Here is a 20,992-nt window from a genome sequence, read left to right as displayed (position 1 = left end):
TTCTGTGAGACACTATTTTTTCACACTAGAGCTGTGATATAGATATGGGGCAGAAACAAGTATTTCCAAATCCTAAATTAGACAGAAGATAGTTTGTGACCAGAGAAAAATGACATGACTAGTCAGAAGCAGAACCATCATTCCCATCCCAATGCCTTGCTACCCACCATTTGTTCCACTGAAACCAGCTAAATAAATTGTAGCCAAGGTAACATGGGTCTGTAATCTGATTGAAATAGCTCACAATTAAAATACTGGTTTTTAGTTTCACTTGGTCTTACCCCCTCTGTACAAAACATTTCAGAAAGGCAAAATTAACTCCAACTAGATTTTGTGGATATAATACCACAGCTGGTTTAACTGAAATGGTCTGTCTCCATTTTCAGAAATCAGCACTGCCTTCACTTAGGAGTCCCTGGTATAGCAAAGATGGGTAGTGAAGCCTCCAGACAATTTCCAGGACAATAAAGAGTAAAAAGCGTTTTTCAAGTGTTCCTACGAAGGCATCAAACATCTTTGAAATGTGTCATATGGTTAGTCTATTGACCTACACATACCCGTTAACTCCCTTTGAAGTTTGTAGATCTCCAGGCAAGCATTTGGTTGTGTCAGCTTTCCCATTCCAGACCAAAGCTTAAACAGTTACCTGTCTTAAAGTCAACATTTAACTTCAAGCATTCCCCCTTTGTGAGAAATTAATAGTAACATTTTCCTTTTTATGGGACTGAAGTTTTACTTTCACTATTTCATTCCCATTTCTCTCATGGTGAGGCATTATTGGTCCTGAATTCAGACTTTCCAGACTTAAGGGGATCCTAGATAAACCAACACCAGTGATAGAGTGAAAGGAGCTGAAATCAAAAGAGGATAATTAGTTTCAAAAAAGGGAAAAAATTCAGAATACTTATGAGCTCAATGGAAGAATCATTTATTGAAATAGCACCCCTACTGGCCTACTCTATTCAACACAGCAGAGTGATGAGAGGCACACAACTTCCCCCACCCCCTATCCTAAGGGGAGGGGCCGCTTCCACTCTAATGAGGAAGAACAGACGTCTGCTTTAATTCAGAAACACAAGTGTCTTTAAGGATTATAGCAAGTTAGGAAGCAAGCAATCTCTGAATTGGTCTTTATTCTGAAGTGCAGAGTACAGAAGAAGATGAAATATTTTCCAAGGGACAACTATGATACTGAGAGGTATGATTTTATTAGGAAAATAATACCAAATACCAATGAAAACACATTTTAGAAAAGGGAGAAATTCTAGTAAGAGATAGGGCTAGGCTTTCTGACTATGCATCAGGGCCTCTTCAAATGGGTATTAAGTCAAGAAAGAGGCTGGCAAGCCACTTTGGACCAAATACAATGTGGTAGATGGCTATGTGGAAGGAAGTGTCAGAAATTGGACTATGGATCTGATGAAAATCAATTAGCAGATCTGAAAGAATTTGAATGACCCTCCCCCTCCAACCTGTCCCCTTTGTTTTTAGTATTCCCTAGGATCTGAGGGACAATCAAAGTGTTGGCATTCTCTTAACCTAGCAAGTAGAGTCCAGCAGAAGGAAATTAGATTTCAAGGAGGAGGAAATGGCAAGACCAGTGCAAATTTAGGAGACTCGATGATATTTCCATGGGCCTGTTTTTAAAATAATAATAATACATTTCAAGGTTTATGAACATAATAACAAATGATGATGTGATCTCTTAAGTCACATTTACAGACAGCAATAGGATGTCAAATCATAATGATAACTAAACTGGAGGCAGCTATTATCTTTGAAACAGAAACTAGCTTCTAAAGGTTATTTCAAGGAATGCTTAAGTGATTTGCTTCAGTGTGTCATATTCATTTAGAGTGACCATAATATAAGAGTTTGCAGCTTTCTGACAGAGGTAAATATCACACAAAAGTATTTCCTAGGCCCTTCAATCTATGACAAAATTATCAAAACATGAGAGGAAAGCCAGAAGCAAGATGCCCAAAGGGATGATTAGAAATATTCCTTCCTGTATAGTGTTTTGTAAATCAGAGGCACTCCTGAAATATTTGTTGTAGATGATGATGGTGGTGAAGCCAACTTGGAAATTAAATATTTTAGCCTTTCATTTTGGGGATCTTAGAGAACTGATGGAATACCCAATACCTAAGTAGCAATATAGACCCTCCTAGATTGATTTCCCAATTAATTACAAGAAGTTGTTTTAGAAATAACTATTTAACCCTCAGCGTGGCTAAATCCACACTTACAACTCTCTTGATTTTCTTCTGGTGCATTTCAGTCCATTCTCTGGTTCTGTCCCCTGGTGATGAAAAACAGCTGGCCTCCCTCCTCTCTACAATAACACTTCATTTTCTCAAAGACCATTATCACTCCTTATACACCCCCATGCCTCGCCCCAGCTTTTATCTTCTTAGGCTAAAAAACCTTCCAAGGTAAACAGTCATTTCATTCATTACTAAAATGTAGGCATTCTATGGTGAAATTAGCTGGTTATAATTTAGTAGAAGACAAGGTTTCCCTGGCCAAGACACAAATCCATGGCCTACATGGCCTACATGGCCTACATGGTCTAGGTTGTGATCAAATTTTGAGCAAAAGTAGTTTGACAGTGAAGGTGTTCTGTCACCCAAAAGACAAATGAATGGTCATACAAATACGGTGCTTTGCCATTGAAATCCTTTTTTTTTATACTGCTGATTATCAGAGATCTCCACCTTATCATATAATACTTCCCCATAGGGGAAAAATTTCTGTTTGACTAGAACCAATGAATCCATAGGGTTTCTGAAGCTAAAGGAGCTGATCTAATGGAGAGTTTGGCCTACCTCCTTAACCCTGCAGGAGGTAGTAATTACTTCATGGAAAGTACACATGTAAAGAAGGAACAAACATGGCAGTCCTTCAAACATACCAACTTGCCAAACCTCCAGAACAAAAAGTGATTAGGGGCATAGCCTTGTCTACTGTCTCCAGAGGGATAAATAAGATGTTTTTTAAACCTTGGCAGAAGTACTATGAATAAGAGATTGGATCAGTTTATATACTTTGTATAGCAGTTCACTTAAAAAGTGATTAAAATCCTCTGTTTACTGCTTCAGCTTTCATTCTCTGCTAATGAGTGCTATTCTTTGCTCTACTTTTCCCTTTACTCTCTCCATTTTGGAATTCTGTTACACTGCTTTGACTTTGTTCACCTCCCACCTAGTTAATCCAGCCTCAGCCTTCTTCATTGGTTCACCTTTCTCTTCCTGCCCTTGCCTTAGATGTTGTATTTGCTAATGCTCTCCTGTCAGCCCTTTTTGCTCTCTTTCTGCATTGTTTCCCTAGGAGATCTCATCCATTCCTGGGGCTAAAATCATCACTTTTCTTCAAAGACACCTCAAGTCAATATATCCAACCCTGACCTTTCTTCCAATGTCTCTCCAGCTGTCTGGTTATCATCACTACCCAGATGTCTCAATGGTACCTCAAACTCCATATATCCAGAGCTTAATGTAACATCTTACCCCCCAAAAAAACATATCTCCTCTCAACTACTCCATGTTTTTGGTGGCACTACAATCTTCCTAATTTCTCAGACTCAAAACATAGTCATCTATGACTCTTCCCTATCTCCCACCCAACCACATACAATAATTTGCCAAGTTCTTTCAATTCTAGTACTAAATGGCACTTGCTTCATCTAAGTGAAGTCTTTACCTGATACCTGTATTATTGAAATAGTTAGCTAATATTCTCGTACTTCTGCTCCCTCTCTCCTTCTCTTCTAGCCTCCCTAACACTACCAAAGTAATCCTTCTATTACAGAGGTCAGATCACTTAAACGCCATGATCACAAACTGTTAGTGTCCTTCAATTACCTATAGGATAAAACACAAACTCTTTTCTTTGTCTTACAATCTGCCTCCAATTTGGCTTTCCAGTCTTATTTTGCTTCATTTTTCTTCATGGTTTCTATATTCCAGATGATCTGATTTACTAACTGCTCCCCAATATTTTCTCCCCTTCTCATTTCTGCAATTTTTCAAAAAAAAATCTTTATTGGCTTTTTTGTTGTTTATCAAATACAGTAATTTCTGTATATAACACCCCACCCCCTGAAGCTTAGTTTCTTCAAATAGAAAATTAGGGCCAATCATGCTTGTCCTTTGTTTTTAAAAAGGACCATGACATTAGGGACATTATGACATGACATGCATTTGACTTTGATTTGAGTGAGGGAGGTCACCAGCCTCACTTTCCTGAGTCATCTGATGCAGTGACCAGATATTCATCAGGATGCCTGGAGATGGCCCAGGATGCTATGGGAGACACTAGACCCTCTTTTGTAATAAATAAAAATAGGGAAATAAATAAATCAGCAAGCATCTTATCTGACAGTGTGTACAGCATTCCATCCCTGTAGTATTGCATGTCTCTGCAGAGAAGGACAAGGCCTGTTTTGTTATGTTTTTTATCTTTCTTTATGCTACAGGAATTTAATATATTGTTTTGCACATAGTAGTCACTTATGAAATGTGGAAACTGATGAATTAAACAAAGTAAAATAGCAGCAACATAAAAATAATAATAATACAGATCTCCCCTATTCCTTCTAGAAACATTTATCAAGGACCTACTAAGTGTGATAATAAGAGATGACATTTATAGACCACTTTAAGATGTGCAAAGTGCTCCAAATACATTACCTCTTTTGAGCCTCCTAATAACCCTGTAAAGTAGGTAGTACAAATATTATTATTACCATTTCACAGATGAGGAACTCGAAGCCTGCAGAGGTTAAGTGACTTCTCTCATCTCTAGAATCAAATCTAAACTCCTCTGCTTGACATTTACAGTTTTCCATAACTCTACCCCTTCTTACTTTCCTAATATTTTTACACATTATCCTCTCCACACACTTTAGGGTTCAGCCATACTGAGCTACTTGCTTGGCCTCACATACAGCCACTCTCCCTTCTCAATTATTCTGTTGTCTACCCCCAAGCCTGAGATATCCTTCCTCCTTTCTGCCTCCTGGGATCCTTCGTTTCTTTAGAAAATCAGCCAAACACCACCTTCTTCAGGAAGTCTGTTCTTGTAGTCCCCTCAGCTGCTAGTAGTGTCTTCCCCTCTAAGGTTACCTTATATCTAGTTTTGTATGTATCTTGTATGTATGCACATATTTACATGCATATTTAAGAATCACATGTGTCTGTGTTTATATTATCTCCGATTAGAATATATTCAGAGATATATTGTGACCAGGATGGCTTTGCTTTTGATCTTCTTTTCCCAGGGCCTAGCACAATGCCTGTGGCATGGTAGATGCATTATAAATGTGTGTTGATTAATTGATAGATTGGTTCTAATGGAAATTTTGGTTGATAAATATTTGGTTAAATTTATGTGTATAACAAATTTTACATTATGTGTGACTAGGATGTGATTGACATATATATGCTACATCACACTATGTTACACATGTTATCACATGTCATGAATATGCCTTATCATGCCCTGTTATATCACATAGTATATAACTATGTATGTCACTCATACTTCACACTGTCATGCCATGGCACATAACATATCACACTATGCATGTCATGCTTATGTCACACCGAGTCACAGTTTTATCACAAGATGCTATGCACATATCTGTCACATCACATACAAGTCCCACCATACATGTGTTATGCTTATATCACACTATATCATATATGACATGGTATGCTTTCATATCACACCATGTAACGGGATGCCTTGATATATATATATGCCATATATGTATACCATATATGCCATATACCATGTCATGTCATGCTTATGTCACCCCATGTCCTGAATTGTCATGGATATGTTCCCAATCTCATAATACATGTTACATGCCACATTGCATTTATGCCACACCAAGCCACAATTATGTCATTCCACACCACACGTATGTCATCTACAGAGCATCATTTGCTTGGTGAATGAGGCAAAGACAATTCACATGCACCAGTGTATGGGTCATTTAAATGGGAAGATCTTTTCCATTCATTAATAGGCCCATCTGACCTTCCTGGGTCACACGAAAGCCTGAGTCACATGAGTCTGTGCAGGGAGGAATTTGCTGAAGCGTGGAACAGGAAGAGGTGTAGTTAGAGCAGAGCTGAGATGAAATTTGGTCATGAGAGAAGTCAGAGGTAGGAAAGATGCAGATGAGCAAGCTGCTGGCTAGGGTAAGTGAAAGAGCTTGTTTGTGATTTTGTTTAAGGGAGTTTGTTTGTGGGAAGCCTAAGAGAAAGAAGGCTTGGGGCTCATGTTGCCCTTTGCATTGTTACTGTGTGTAGATGCTTTTGTTACTATGATGGATTTGGCTTTCTGGCGTCTGAATAAATGTTTTGGTTCTGTCTTCCATGTGGAGAGTCTATTGTATTTTGCAATTCAGAATTGTGCACAGATATTCGTGGCTGCTGTAGGCACTGTGAATATCACATTGGCACTAAAACCAGTGGATTTATCACTTGATAAAACTCTGCTATGCCAAGCCTGAGCTATTCATTGTGAATGTATGATAAAGTCCTTAGTAAGCCCTTACTTATTACCATGGTAAGTACTGGAGAGGCAAAGTGAAAATAAAATACTCTCTGCTCTAGATCACTTCACACTACAATTTGAGGAGACAACACATGTAACTAGAGTTCACCTACAAGTCATACAGAAAGTAGTCCTAAAGGTCACACAGCTAGTAAGTATCTGAGGCCAGATTTGAATTCAGAAGGATGAATCTTGCTAACTTCAGGTCTGGTACTCCATTTATACCACCTACCTGCCTAGATTTTATATATATATATATATATATATATATATATATATATATATACACACACACACATATATTATATATATGTACCCTATACCCTCCAAAAATAAAAAAAAATCCCAGGGGCATTTGATTATATCGCCATGCAGAACTTAAGTAAACCACAAAAACAATAGGCCCTTATATGAAAATAAATAATATAAAAATTAAAAGCCACTTTCTGTTACAAAGGCTAAATAAGGAGATAAATTCTATGAAGAAATTAACAAGATTCTCCCAAACTAAGTTAATTTATCATTCAAACTGAAGTGTCTATGAAGTGTGGAGAATGTAAAGATGGAAACCAAGAACAGCATAAACTATATAAAGAAAAGATGATTCTGGACCAAAAAAAGAAAAGGGCAATCAAAGTTTGATAAATTACTGAGGAGTCTGCTCCCTACACATCATGAAGTCTGGCTCAAGAAGAAAATAGGAAGGCACTGGGGTTGGTGAGTACCCAGACAACTTTCAAAACAAAAAACTGTTTTCATATGCAATAGTCTTGTAAGCATCAACCAAATCCAGTCAGGTTAGATAAAAGGTCAAAGTAAATACCTGAATAGAAGAAAGAATAAAAGCTGAATTGAGACTATGTATAATTATAGCATTTCTAGACTGGCCTCCTTAAATAATTACAGTGACATCTGACATATATACATATATATATATATATATGTGTGTGTGTGTGTGTGTGTGTGTATCAGACATATATATATACCCATATAATGTCTGAAACTTTTAAAAGTATTTATGCAGATTTATCTCAAACAAACTACCAGATTTTTTAAAATGAGAAATATATAGACATAAAGGAAGGGACTCATTATCATTATTTCTTAGAGACATTTAACAAATGTAAAATAGTTACCACAATGCACAAAGACTGAAAAAGATTAGCACTACCTCTACCAACAAAAAACCCTAAGATTACAGTATCAGAGATATGAGACCTTAGAAGTCAAAATTCTACAGAAATTTATCAGCACATTGATCATATCTGAGAATGCCTGTCACATTTAATATGGACATTGTTACCTCTTTGTCAAGAGATACATTTCATCATCAGTCCTTTGAAGTTTGCTGCTATTGAATTGTTTGCTGATTTGAGATCAGTGTCCTGAGTTCTTTCACAGTTGTTTTCCTTCATGCTTCTCTCGATCTGTGATATTTGTCATTTGGTGCAATAATATCACATTCTAGTCACAGACCACAATTTGTTGTTTCATTTCGCAATTGATTGACACTTATTTTGCTTCCAGTCATTTGCTTCTACAAAGAGTGCTGTTATTTTTCTACAGAGGGAATTTTTCCTCTGTTCTGGACCACTTTGGGAGAGATGCCAAATGGAATTTCATTTTAATGAAAGGGAGTATCCAGTATTAGTGTAGGAAAAACAACACTAACTTTGGACTCAGAAGATCTGAGTTCTAATCTGGTTTCTACTTATTGACTTTTTACTTCCCTAAAGCTCAGTTTCTTCAACTAAAAAAAAAAAAAGATTAACCAGTAAATGCATTTATTAAAGTTCTTCTGTGTACCAACCACTCTTCTAGTCAGTGGGGTATATAAAGACAAAAAAAAAAAAAATGAAGTAAATACTTGCTGACTTCAAGAAGCTCCCTTTCTATTGGGGAGATTATATGTATAAATATCAGTATACACAAACATACATATGTATAATAAAATAACACTTTCAAGATTGTTTTGAGGAAAATATTTTGTAGACTTTATAAAGCACTGGAGAAATTTGAGCTAATATAATTTCTATCTTAAAATTAACTTACATCTTTTTTCTTAACAATTTGAAAAGAAAAATTATCCCTGCAGCCAATTTTCTAACTAATCCAACCTTTGTTTATCCTCTAATTGTTGATTCCAGTAATAGAGCATGATTCCACTATCAGTAGTCTTAGAAAACTGGCATTCTCCACTCAGATCAGTTTGTTTTGTTGTATTGTGTTTTAAAAATGATTTTATAATATGCCATCAAAATAGCTCTCAGTGCAGTTTGGCTTTAGATTAAGACTAGTCATCAAGGAACAGAAACCAAACCAACTGACCACCCATGAGCATGTGGTTTAATATGTCTTTAATTACCAATGATCAGCTGTAGATCCTGTAAGATGAACCAATAACATGGACAACAACAAAGTTTAATGGAAACTGAAGATCTTTTGTTATGATTCCTACCACAACAGCAATAACAGAAATGAATTAAGTTCAAATTGAGTTTGATCACTGTTAGTTCCGAAACGCTGATCTCATTGTAATACCTATTGTAAGGTATCTGGGTTTTTTTTAATTTTAATGGCATTCTGCATAGACAAGGAGGTAATCACATTTATTTGTAGCTCATGCAGGCTCAAAGAGTGGCAATATGATGTAATGGAGAGTAAGCTGGCCTCAGAGACAGAATGACCTAGGTTCAAGGCCTGCCTCTGTCACATGCATACTAGCTGTATAACCCTGGGCAAGACCCTTAACCTCCTAGTGACCGCAAGCAACTCACTAAAAATATAAATTATAGAACAATTTCCAATCTGTGCTGGTAAATGGCATCACCAGAGAGTTCTTTGAACTAATAAAAATCAAAATTCTTGAAAAATAAAAAAATTTATGAAGTTTGACAAATTTGATAACAACTTACTTTGATAGGTGTGATGAGTATCCTCATCATTAACCTTTATTTTTGAATTTCTTTAACTATCTCAGCAGAGCAAGATTTCTTGTGAATTTTTAAGACTATTACTTGTTTTGACTTTGTCATTTCCACAGAATGGATTTTTTTTTAAAAAAATCATTGCTCTGTAATGTTCTAAGACAGTAATACTGTTGCTAAACCTCAAATATGTCTTTGACTATCCCTAAATTAGGGGCAAATATCAACGTGTCTCTCTTCTTAAAGTTCTTAATATACTACCTGAATGACAGTGATGGTTGACTCAGGAAACTTAGGGTTTAAGTCCTGATTCTAACATATACTGGCAATATGACCTTTGGGAAATCACTTGATCTGTCAGTATTCTAAGCAAATCTCTATGACATGACTATAACTTACAAATAGTTATCCGGGTGAAGATGTCAAATAGACAGTTGGCTAAGCAGTCCAGGAATTCAAGACAGCATTTAGGAATGAATATGCAGGTAGGAATCATTTTTATGGAAATAATTGTTCTCTTCAATTCAAAGAATATTTTAAAGCATCTATTCTGTGTAAGGTACATGCATAAACTATGTGCAAATGAGACTGTGGTATAATGGTTAGAGAGCTGGACTCAGGAAGACCTGAATTCCTGTCATTCCTTTGACTCCTATTGGCTGTATGGCTATAGGCACGTCAATTAATCTCTCACTGCAGCAGAGGGGCAATTCTGTGAGGCTATAAGTTGCAGAAAAAGCATTGGCCAGCTCTAATAGAAGTTTTCTCACCTGGAAGCTCCCTATACTAATGAAATTGAAGATCTTGTCCCTATGTGCAAGGGATAGAGTTGTAGATTGGCATGGTTGGCTTCCTTGGGCAAGACTTGACACTTCATGGCTATGTTATCCTGAAGGGGAACAGGAGGAGGAGGGAGTTGGAGCTGAAGAAAAGGAGGTAGGAGGAGGAACTGTAATATTAGAGTTCTACCACAATGAATAATTGCATAAATCTCTAAAGACCATAGCTCATGTAGATGAATGCTCTTATCCAATTTGTATGAAAACAGAATTTAACTAACCACTTCATTTCCAAAAGTCCTGAAATATGTGAACTTTATGAGCACAGCTTTATTCATTGGATTATCATAGGAACTTGTTGATAAGTTGACTGTTTGGAACTTGGAAAATATTTGGCTATAAAAATGGCATTTTAAATAGTGGCTAGATTAGAAAGAGAACCTACAAAATTCTTTTTAGCAGTAAAAATAATGGAATTGTATCCAACTGAGTTCAGTACTATATCCTGATGCCTTGTACAAGGTAGATACTTCAATATTGGTGATACAAATTGTACTATGAAGCCAAGTCATTTTCTATCACATACTTTCTAAAGAAAAAATATGTCCTTGCTTACAACTCAAAATCATTAACTTCTCTCTGATGGCATTACCTTCCCTTCAGTTACTCAGGCTCAGCATGTCTAAATAATTTCACATGGCTGTGAGAGCCAGGGATTTGGATTCCTGCTTTGCTACTCTATACCTATGTGAATGTGAGCTGGTTAGTCTTTCTGATCCTTATGCTCCCCCTAATTTCCAGCAGAATGTAATTTCTCCCACCCATGGAATTTTAGAGTAGATTTTCAGTGCCCCTCCATTTCCTGTATTCAGCTGTAAGCCCTTTGAGGCCACAGCTATCATTGGTTTTGGTTTTGTTTTTTCATTTTTCTATCTCCCTAGCCTGGTAAATAATCCAGAGTGTCCCAAATGTCTTAGAGCAGTTTGAAGCTAGCTGTATGTGCTGAATAAAATTTTGACATGAATAATATGTGCATAATGAACAGTGAAATGAGTAGAACCAAGAGAATACATAGTATATAGTAACAACTACAATTTTAAGCACAACTTTAAGTGACAGTCATTTTGACTATTATAAATCCCAAATTCACTATAAAGGACATGTGAAGAAAAATGCTATCTACATCCAGAGAAAGAATTGATAAATAGAAGTATGTATGGAATAATTATATATATATACACATATATACATATATGCCTATTTATATCTAATAGTTACCATCACAAGGGTAGTGAGGGAGGGAAGAAAAAAGGGGGAAAAAGAAAAGAAATTATGTGATGCCTTATTATATATTTAAAAAGAAAAGCAAGTTGTACATAATATTTGCATTTTATGCACAATTATCTTTTTATTATATTGTTACAGAAATGCTTGTATTATTCCACAAATTAAAAACAAATAAATAAAATAATATATGCAGAATGCTTGTTATCTACAGGAAGCTAGGTAGCACAATAGGTATAGCACTGGACATGGAGTCAGGAAGATGTAAGTTCAAATCCAACCTCAGACACTTACCAGCTGTGTGACATTGGGCAAATCACTGGACTTCTGTCTGCCTCCATGTGCCTGATCTGTAAAGTGAGGCTAAGAGTAACACCTACATGTTGGCGCAGTTGTCATGATAAAATTAGGTTATACTTGTAAAGCACCTATTAAAACTTGAAAAATTATATAAACACTAGATATTGTTATTGATATTGCTCTTATAACTTCTTATAATTTATAAATACAATAATAAATCTTGACCCAGGCAACAGTATGTGAAGTACCTCTCTCCCTTGGAATGGAGGGGATGGACCATGAATATGGAAAGAGACATAAATTGTCAGATTATCAACATGTTTGTTTTGCTTAATTTTGCTTCTTTGATACAAGGTATGGGGTGGCAGTGGGAGGTTGGATAATGACATCAATATTTCATCATATATAATAAAATAAAATGATACTGGAAAAAATGTCTGTTAAAATCATAGAATTCAGATTCCTCTTCCCAAACCTGGGCAACAGGGCGGCGCCCACAGGCTTGGCGTCTGCTCTCCTCCGCCTGCGTCTCTGGCCGCGCCGCGCGTGCCCACCTGCCGTCACCTCTCTGGCCCCAGGGACCTTCCCGCCTCCCCCCAAACCCATCATTGGGCACAAGAGACAGGAAGCTGAGCAAGAGCGCAGGTTCTTGAGCCCGAGTTCATCCCTCCGCGGGGCTGGACAAACCCACTCAAGTTCCAGCTGCAGCGCCAGAACATGCTGCAGCGGTGCAGGGTTCTCCACATCCCCGAGTTTTCCGTGGGGAGTATCCTGGCTGTCACCTCCTCGGACTCCTATGCTAAGGGGAAAACCAGCCGCTTTCTGAGCATCCGTACCCAGAGGTAGGGCAAGGGCCTAGGGGCCACCTTCGTGCTGCGCAATACCATCTAGGGCCAAGGTGTGGAGATCCCCCCGCATCCAGGGATCCAGGTGCTCAGATTGGAGAAGTGCTTGGACGACAGCCTCACGTACCTCCGAGATGCCCTGCCTGAGTACAGCACTTTTGACTTAGACATAAAGCCGTGGCCCGGTCCCCACGACCCGGAGGTGCCCGTGAGTGAGCTCAAGGTCAAGATGAAGCCCAAACCGTGGTTCAAGTGGTGGGAGTGTCCCAAGTTCAACATCAAGAGCATCCGCTTTGACCTGTGCCTGATTGAGGACTAGCTGAAGGACGCCCAGAAGTGGAGCCAGCCCTGGCTCGAGTTTGACATGATGAGGGAGTATGACACGTCCAAGATCGAGGCCAAGATATGGGAGGAGATAGAGGCACATCCGAGGTCCTGAGGCGCACAAGTGTCCAGGCCTGACCTAGAGAGGCCGCTGCACCTGGCCGAAGACCGCCTCCTGCTTCCACCCTCATCCTCTCTGATGGAGGAACACCATCTGATCCTCTCAGATAATGTGAGGGAGGCTTTTTACTGACCAGGACATCCATCCCTCCTCTGACCAGAGAGACCCTTCGAGTCTGGAGTCATGGGCCCTCCGGGGTCTGGGAAAGTGAGGGGCCGGCCTCATTGTGCATACACCCTCCTCCCTGATGAACCTGTGGCACACATAAAAGCAGTATGATAAACGTTTGTTAAACAAAACAATAAAATAAAATCGTAGAATTCATTGGGCTTAAACCTGTAAGAATTCATTCAATCCAATCCAATTTTATAAATGAATACACAGTACCAAAGGAGATATGTGACTTGCCCAATTGAACTATCTTTCTCACCTTCAGCTGCAGCTCTTTTAATCAGGAAGAATTTACTGTTCCTCTTAACCAACAGCAGGAACAGAGATAATCTCATTCTTGCACATGCTCAGTGAGAGTAATGGCTCCTTCATCACCTTCTCCCTTGATAACTGGAATAGGGACCAGCAGCTCTAGGATTTCAAGAACTGGGTTTCCATTAAAGTGGTTCCCAAAGTAACATGGTTTCCAGGGGTAATGAAGGTGATTTTAAGGGGGAGCTATTGAAGAGTAAGAAAGGGCAGAGGCTCTAGTACAGATATCCTTAAGCTTTTTTGTGTAACGGACCCCTTGGACAGACTGGTGAAATCGACTGACTTCTCAGATAAAATCCATAGGATTAAAAAAAAAAGCCTTTGAAATGCAGTTATTTTTTAAGCAAGTCCACTGACTGCAGTTTAAGAACCTTTCATTAGTCAGTAGCAGTGAAGATGTTTGTTTCATTTGGTGAAGGAAAGAAGATCAATTATAGGAACAATAGCCTATCCCCCTATTGTAAAGTCCCATCATATATGTAAGTCATGTAGTGGGCAAAGTATTTGCATCTCAGTCATGACATTGAGGGCTACCTTTACATAAAACTATTTACTTTGAGCCCAGAATGAAATAGAAATGGGAATTATTTTTAAAGATGACTGAATGACTCTTTTTTCACTTTTAATCTTTGAATAACTTCAGACTCCTCTCACGTGAACTAATGCAGTTAAATGATTTTGTATAAAAATATGGTATAAAGCATAAATTAATCTGTGTCTTATGAAAAGTAACATGTACTGAAAGAAGTGGGGAAAGGAGGAACCTCAGAGTAGAAAATCAAGCAAAATAGATTCAGTACTCAGTTGTGTGTGAGTGACATTTAGTATTATCCAAATTACGCATATATTTAATTTGCTGAGAGATAAAGACTAAAATAGGCATATAAAGAGACAGAGAGACAGAGGCAGAGAAGAGACAGACAGAAACAGAGAAAGATTTCCATCTATGGAACTATAAATTTTCTACAACCCAGGGTGAGAATCCAGGCCCATAGTTTTCATACATTAGGACTTGGAATTGTTTCCCTTGGTCTATTAGTGGAAAAGAATAAGCTCACTTCCTGTAACACCGTCCCAATAACTTATGATGATTGCTGTGACTTTTACTGGTAAGACCTGGGCTGATCTGCTACAGACTTTTCTCTGCGGAACATAGCAGGACAAGCCAATCTCTCAGATTCTGCTTTTTTAATCAAAGGATGTAAAAGGATCTTTTGTGTTGCTGCTTTCCTAGGGCAATAAAAAGGCAATAAAAAGAATTAGTAGGAAAGACAGTCTTAAAATGTAACTTTGAGATTTTTACCATTTAGAAAAATCTCGACAATTCCAAGGCCAAACTCTTGCCAATGAGTACTGGGGCTGGATCTGATGCAATTTGTATAAGGTTTCAGGTGACTCCAGCTTCCCTCCTTTGCTTTTGCCAATGATGAAACCTTCCAGGTAATTTTCCATGGAGGTTTCTTAATTGATTTTAAAGGCAGCCACCCTGGTTTTCAAATTTCAAGCCATAAAAGAAGGGGACTGCATTCTCAGTTGTCCAGCAGAAATAACTGCCTGCGCCCATTTTGAACAACAAACAGTGGGTAATAAAAGTATTTACGACACTTAGAGAAAAAATACAAATCAGTGTGGCTGTATGTCTTCAGGAAAAAGCCAGGCCATACAAAAATTGACCTTGTAAAGTTCATTCTTCCTCTCTTTCCTTGTGTAAAATGTTCATATATCCCATGCTTATAGGGACATGGAGAAAGTTCTTCCTCATATGTTACAAAACTGAAGATATCACCACTGTGATTATCTTAGGAGAGATTTTATACACACGAACATACACACACACACACACATACATACTCACATTTCATTTCATTCTTCATCTTTCATTTTATTCATTAAGAACTCAATCAAAATCACCATGTCCAGAGAAGTATTTGAACTGTGCTAACAACCTAAAGGAGTGTCTGTGGACATTCAGATATCTCAAGAAATATTAAAATTATTTTAAAATGGAATGAGCTAAACTCATGACAGAGTGCCTCGTTATAGTCTCCAAGGAAAAAGTACATGGAAATCTTCAGAAAACCTTAGTTTAAATCCCAGCACTATCACCTGTGTGGTTTTGGGCATGGTATTTAATAATATTAATAGTAAATTAACATTTATGGAATGCTATAATGTGGTTGTTCAGTCATTTCAGTCACATCTGACTCTTCATGACCCCATTTAGGATTTTCTTGGCAAAGGTACTGGAGTGGTTTGCCACTTCCTTCTCCAGTTCATTTTATAAATGAGGAAACTGAGGCAAACAGGGTTAAGTGACTTATCTGAGGTCACACATGTAGTTAGTGTCTGAGACTGGATTTGAACTCAGGAAGATGAGTCTTCCTGGTTCCGGATCCAGCACTCTATCCACTGTGCCACCTAACTTTCTGCTTTAAGGTTACAAAGTATTTTAAAAATATTATCTCATTTCATCTTCATAGCAACCTTAGAAGGCAGATTATCATCCCTATTCTACATGTTAACTATATAAATGTTACATATTAATATGAACTATTATGAATTTCCCTTCATTCTATGTATATATGTGCATGTATAAATATAGATTATAGATACAAATGAGGGAAGGAGATGTGTTAGGGTAGGGAACTTCCTCCACCACAATTTACAGCACCTTAGCTAGAATTTAGTAAGTCCGTTGCTAGGGATTTGCATCAGGCATAAAAGCTAAGTGACTTTTCTTAGGTCATGCACCCTTGAGGCGTTAAAAATAGGATTTGAACTCATGTCTTCCTGACTACAGTCTCAGTGCTTTATCTGCTTCTGTCTCCTTGTAACTGTAAGACTTATTATTCTACCATATTACTTAACATTTATATGCCATTTTACTAGCACACAAAATTCTGCCTACACTTTACCTTATTTGGTCCTCACAATCCTATGTAGTTAGTAGTTCAAGAGTTATCCCCATTTTACAGAAAGAAACTGATTTTTGAAAAGGTTAAGTCAATAGGCCTAGGTCACAAAACCAGTAAAAATGTAAATGTGGTATAGAAAGCTGATTTCCGGACATCAACTTTCTGTCCTTTTCTTCAAAAACAACCCTGCGGCCTCTTTACCATTCTACCTGAAATAATTTGTGAAGTTCCAGTCATCTGAGGTTACCTTGGGTACACAAAGGCATTAGAATTTTCAGAAAGCTTCTCATTAACCAAAAAGTCCCTACGCAAGGTAAAGAAAAGACTTTGTACCATCATCCACATTTTTCTCCTGTTTCCATACTTTTTTGTGGAAATGGCCTCCCCACGTCACTGTATTTTCTCCTTATCTCTTGGAGAATTTTCAAAATCTAGAGCTAGATGAGAGTTTATCTGACAGATGATCAGGAGGATTCTGAAAAATGTGTTTGAAAACACAACTATTTTGAGACAAAGTAGAAAATAAAGGCATAAACATTGAGGGCTAATGAATTTTACCACTAAGAAACTACCTAATTGCCTGGCATAGTTATCAGTTGCCACTGAGTCCTTCAGGTGGACCTTGTCAGGCTTTTATGTGGAAGCAAAGGCCAGCGATTGCCCGCATTGTGTACTGAAGGCTCCCAGGTGCAACAAGTCAACATTTGCACAGGGCAGCAACTGTAACAGAGTAAGCAAGCCCATCCTGCAAAGTGGGGCCTCCAAACCCACTGTCCTGCTCAGTAACACCATTTGCGCAAGTGATAATGTCTGTCCCTGTCTACAACATGGGAAGCATCTTGCTAATCTGCTAATTGGCAGGCTTGCACACATGGCCTCATCTCTACTCAAAGTGGTAGTAACCTTCAAGATACAAGGAGGGGAAACCGAACTAGAAAGCTGAAGCCTATCTTCCATGAGCTCATGCTTAGTTGTGTTCCTGGGCTCTTCCTTAGCAGTTAATCTTCTGAGGGATTCAAGAACAATGAATATAGTTTATCCTTCCAATGTGAGGCTGACTTGAGGACTTACTGATATACCTTATTAGCCTCTCCAACTGGTAGACTAACTACTTGTATAATGTTGTCAGCCTTATAGCCCCCAAGGCTCAAAATGACCTCAAGACATGGTAAACTGTCATTTATAATAATCAGGGCTTCTTAAACTCTTTCCATTCACAACTGCTATCAACGCTTCTTAAACTGTGCATCACAACCCCACATGGACTTGTGACCTACAGTTGAAGAAGCGCTGGTCACTTTATATGATCTTTTCAGAGCATCAGATACAGGGAAATCTCAGGGGACACTGTCAAAACCTCAATATTGTTTCCATTGGTTTGAGTAAAGTTTTTGATCTAACCAAAGGATTGTACTTTCTCAACTCCATAAAAGGTAAATTCTTGGAAATAGTGTTAAGAAATAAAGATGTTGGTTCTGATGGTGTTCTCTATCTCTCATAGATTTTCTTCGATAAATTGAGAAATCAAGCATCCAGGACACCAGACAGCTACCTAACAAACATTTTGGTCAAGTGTAAAATATGAAGTACCTTTCAACTCTGTCATACCATTTTGACTCCATATAGATTTTTAAAACTAAGTTTTCACTGATGTATTTTTTATACCATCATAGTTTTCTCCAGTTTCCCAGTCCCTCCCCCTAGAAGAGAGTAATTTCATAGAACCAAATAGTATGCTAAGAGGCAAAAATAAAAAATAAAGGGGAAAAAAACAGTGCAGATAATTACTATATTGGAAGAAGTCCAAAAAATGTAAGCAAAGCCCCTGTTTTATAAGGTCACTTGTTTAGTTGTGTCATAGTAACGATTCAATCTCCTCCTTTCTACTATGCAATATGGCCTTATACCCTAAGTTCCATGATAACAATTATACTATAAGTCATCCAAAAAGTGACTAAAAATATTTTGTATGTTACTAATGCTATAAAATCAGCCCTGAACTAACCTTAAGGTTAACTTGGACTCAGAATAAGGGTCTCCATTTATCAGCAGGTACAGTAAAGAGTCTTTGACAGCTGAAAGGGAAAAAAAGGGAGAGGTGTGAAAGATATACAAGCATTTAGGGATTCTGACTGTGACCTCTTGTTTCAACTCAAGGGCTCTTCTGGTTTCTTGAATAAGAGGTGATTTTTCTGCATTTATATGAATTTTTTTCTAGTCTACATCATTCAATTGATAAAGGAGATCTCATAGCATCTTCAATGTTATATTTCTTCCTCATGGCAAAGAAATGTTTTATTAGAAACATTTCCTGAATATAGCAAAATATACTGGTTTTGTTTGCATATTCAAATGAGATCATATTATCTTCCTCCCTCCCCATATGTCTTTCTTATCCAAAATTCCAGATTTCTATAGAGAATATCACCATTATCCTAATAAGCGTAATTGGTATCTTATCTTTGACTCTTTCTTCTTCCTTAACATACTCTACCCCATATCCAACCACTTCACAAGTTTAATTCTACTTAAAAACATTTCTTTAATTTCAACCTTCAGCCACTATCCTAGATGAAATCCTAACCTCTTCTCTCTTACTTGAATTGCTGTAATGGTCTCCCAATTGGTCTCTGTTTCTGATCTTCTCTCTCCATTTTAGCTTCAACATGAATACCATAAGAGTCTTTCTAGGACTTGGGTCTGACTATGTCACCTCCTGCTTAAAAATCTTCAGAAACTTTCCAATGCCTCTAGTAACAAAGACAAATCCCTTAGTCTGGTAATGAATCTTTTGACACTTTAGTTCCTACTACACCTACTTTTCAATTCTGATTCTGCTCTACTTCTTCATAAACTGTACCTTCCAGCCAAACTGGAATACAGAGTTTCCCTACCTCCCCACACCATCTCTCAAATCCTTGAATTTATAAAGGGCATGACCTGGCCTGAAGTGGGGGAAAGGCAGACACTATCTCATCTTTGCTTTTTAGACTGTTTAATCTTCTGTATCATTTCAAGAGATTCCCCCTGTGAAAGCTTCTCTAAACTTGTTCCCCTACCTAAGCAGCCTTGTTGTTGGTACTCTTTCCCTCTTCAAGGTAACTTTTATTATATTCTGAATTTTTTGTATTGCCTACTTCCACCCTCAGTAGATAAGAAGCTATTTGAGAGCACAGAAAATTTTGTTTTGCCCTAGAATCTTGGTGAAAATGACAATAACATGTACATAGTAAGCACATGAAAAATGGTTAATTAAACATTTATATGAACCATTTCATCAAGGGGAATTCATGAATTTATAAAAATACTGTCACAAACATCCACAAGAACTGGCTAATATATTCTTCACTGTACAGAAACGTCTTATCTGACATTGTTTCCCTTCCTTTCACAACATCGTACCTTCTCAAGTTACTGAAGAAATGTCAACCATGAGGGCATAGTTATGTCTTAACTAATGCCCATATTATCTCCAGTATGTTGCATAGAGCTCTTCCCATAGTAGGTACTTAAGAAATATTTGCTGAATTAAAGTCCAGTTATGCAATGAGAAACAGTTCATTCATCAGGGAGGTAGATAAACAGATAAAGAGATACATATATACATATATATATACACATATACATAGACACATACCTATATGTACATTTATTTTTCATATATGTACATATATGTGTGTGTGTGTATGCCAAGTATAGCAGTAGTAATAGCCCAAAGAAACTAAACTGAAAAAAAGCACATAGAGAAAAGTAGTTTTCTAAACCCCTCAAGGTTAGACCACTGTTTCCATCAATCTTCTCACAGATAATTAAATTTTAAAGGTATGATTAAAGGAGACTCTCTGCCTCTCCCCTTCCCGCCAAAAAAAAAAAAAATCTGTCTATGCTTCTAAGTCTCTTCATGCTGAAAACCTACCCAGTAGACTAAAATGAAGATCATGAATGTAATTTTCCTATTGTGCTGTGGGGAGCAAGTTGATGTTTCTTATAAACTGCCACCCTGATTTCTTGTGGTCTTGGAAAACAGCCTCCAGAGTGATTCACCAACCACTTGATGTTCTGGATTGCTTAGTGTCTTTCGTACTTTTTAACGGTCCTACACATGAGGTATTTGTCTATTATCTGCGTCCATGCGGTGCCTAACACATACCAGTTACTTTTGTCAGGATGAAAAATAGTGTTCTACCTCAAATCACCTTCATTTCAACACTTTTTGGAGTTACTGTCCCCACTGATGATGTAAGTGTCTGTCTATTATCCTTTCTGAACAGAAGCCCTCTGCTTTCTGATGGGTTGTTTAGGCCAATGGCCTAGATACAGTGCTCAAGCTTTGGAAATCCCTATTTGGAACATTGGAAACATCTGGAGAAACCACATTTCCATGTTGAAATAGAGATAAGTTGTCATTTCTGCTACTCATTTTGGATTTATCCCACAGACTGATGAG

General features: G+C 37.7%; 1 pseudogene; it reads left to right on the top strand.

Moving 5' to 3' along the window:
- The first annotated feature begins 12,290 nt into the window (after window positions 1–12,290).
- Window positions 12,291–13,482, top strand: LOC140502487 (large ribosomal subunit protein bL19m pseudogene; annotated as a pseudogene).
- Window positions 13,483–20,992: the final 7,510 nt, after the last annotated feature.

The sequence above is a fragment of the Notamacropus eugenii genome, chromosome 4, assembly GCF_028372415.1.
Source record: "Notamacropus eugenii isolate mMacEug1 chromosome 4, mMacEug1.pri_v2, whole genome shotgun sequence".
NCBI lineage: Eukaryota > Metazoa > Chordata > Mammalia > Diprotodontia > Macropodidae > Notamacropus > Notamacropus eugenii.
This window is presented reverse-complemented; position numbering and strand designations above follow the sequence as displayed.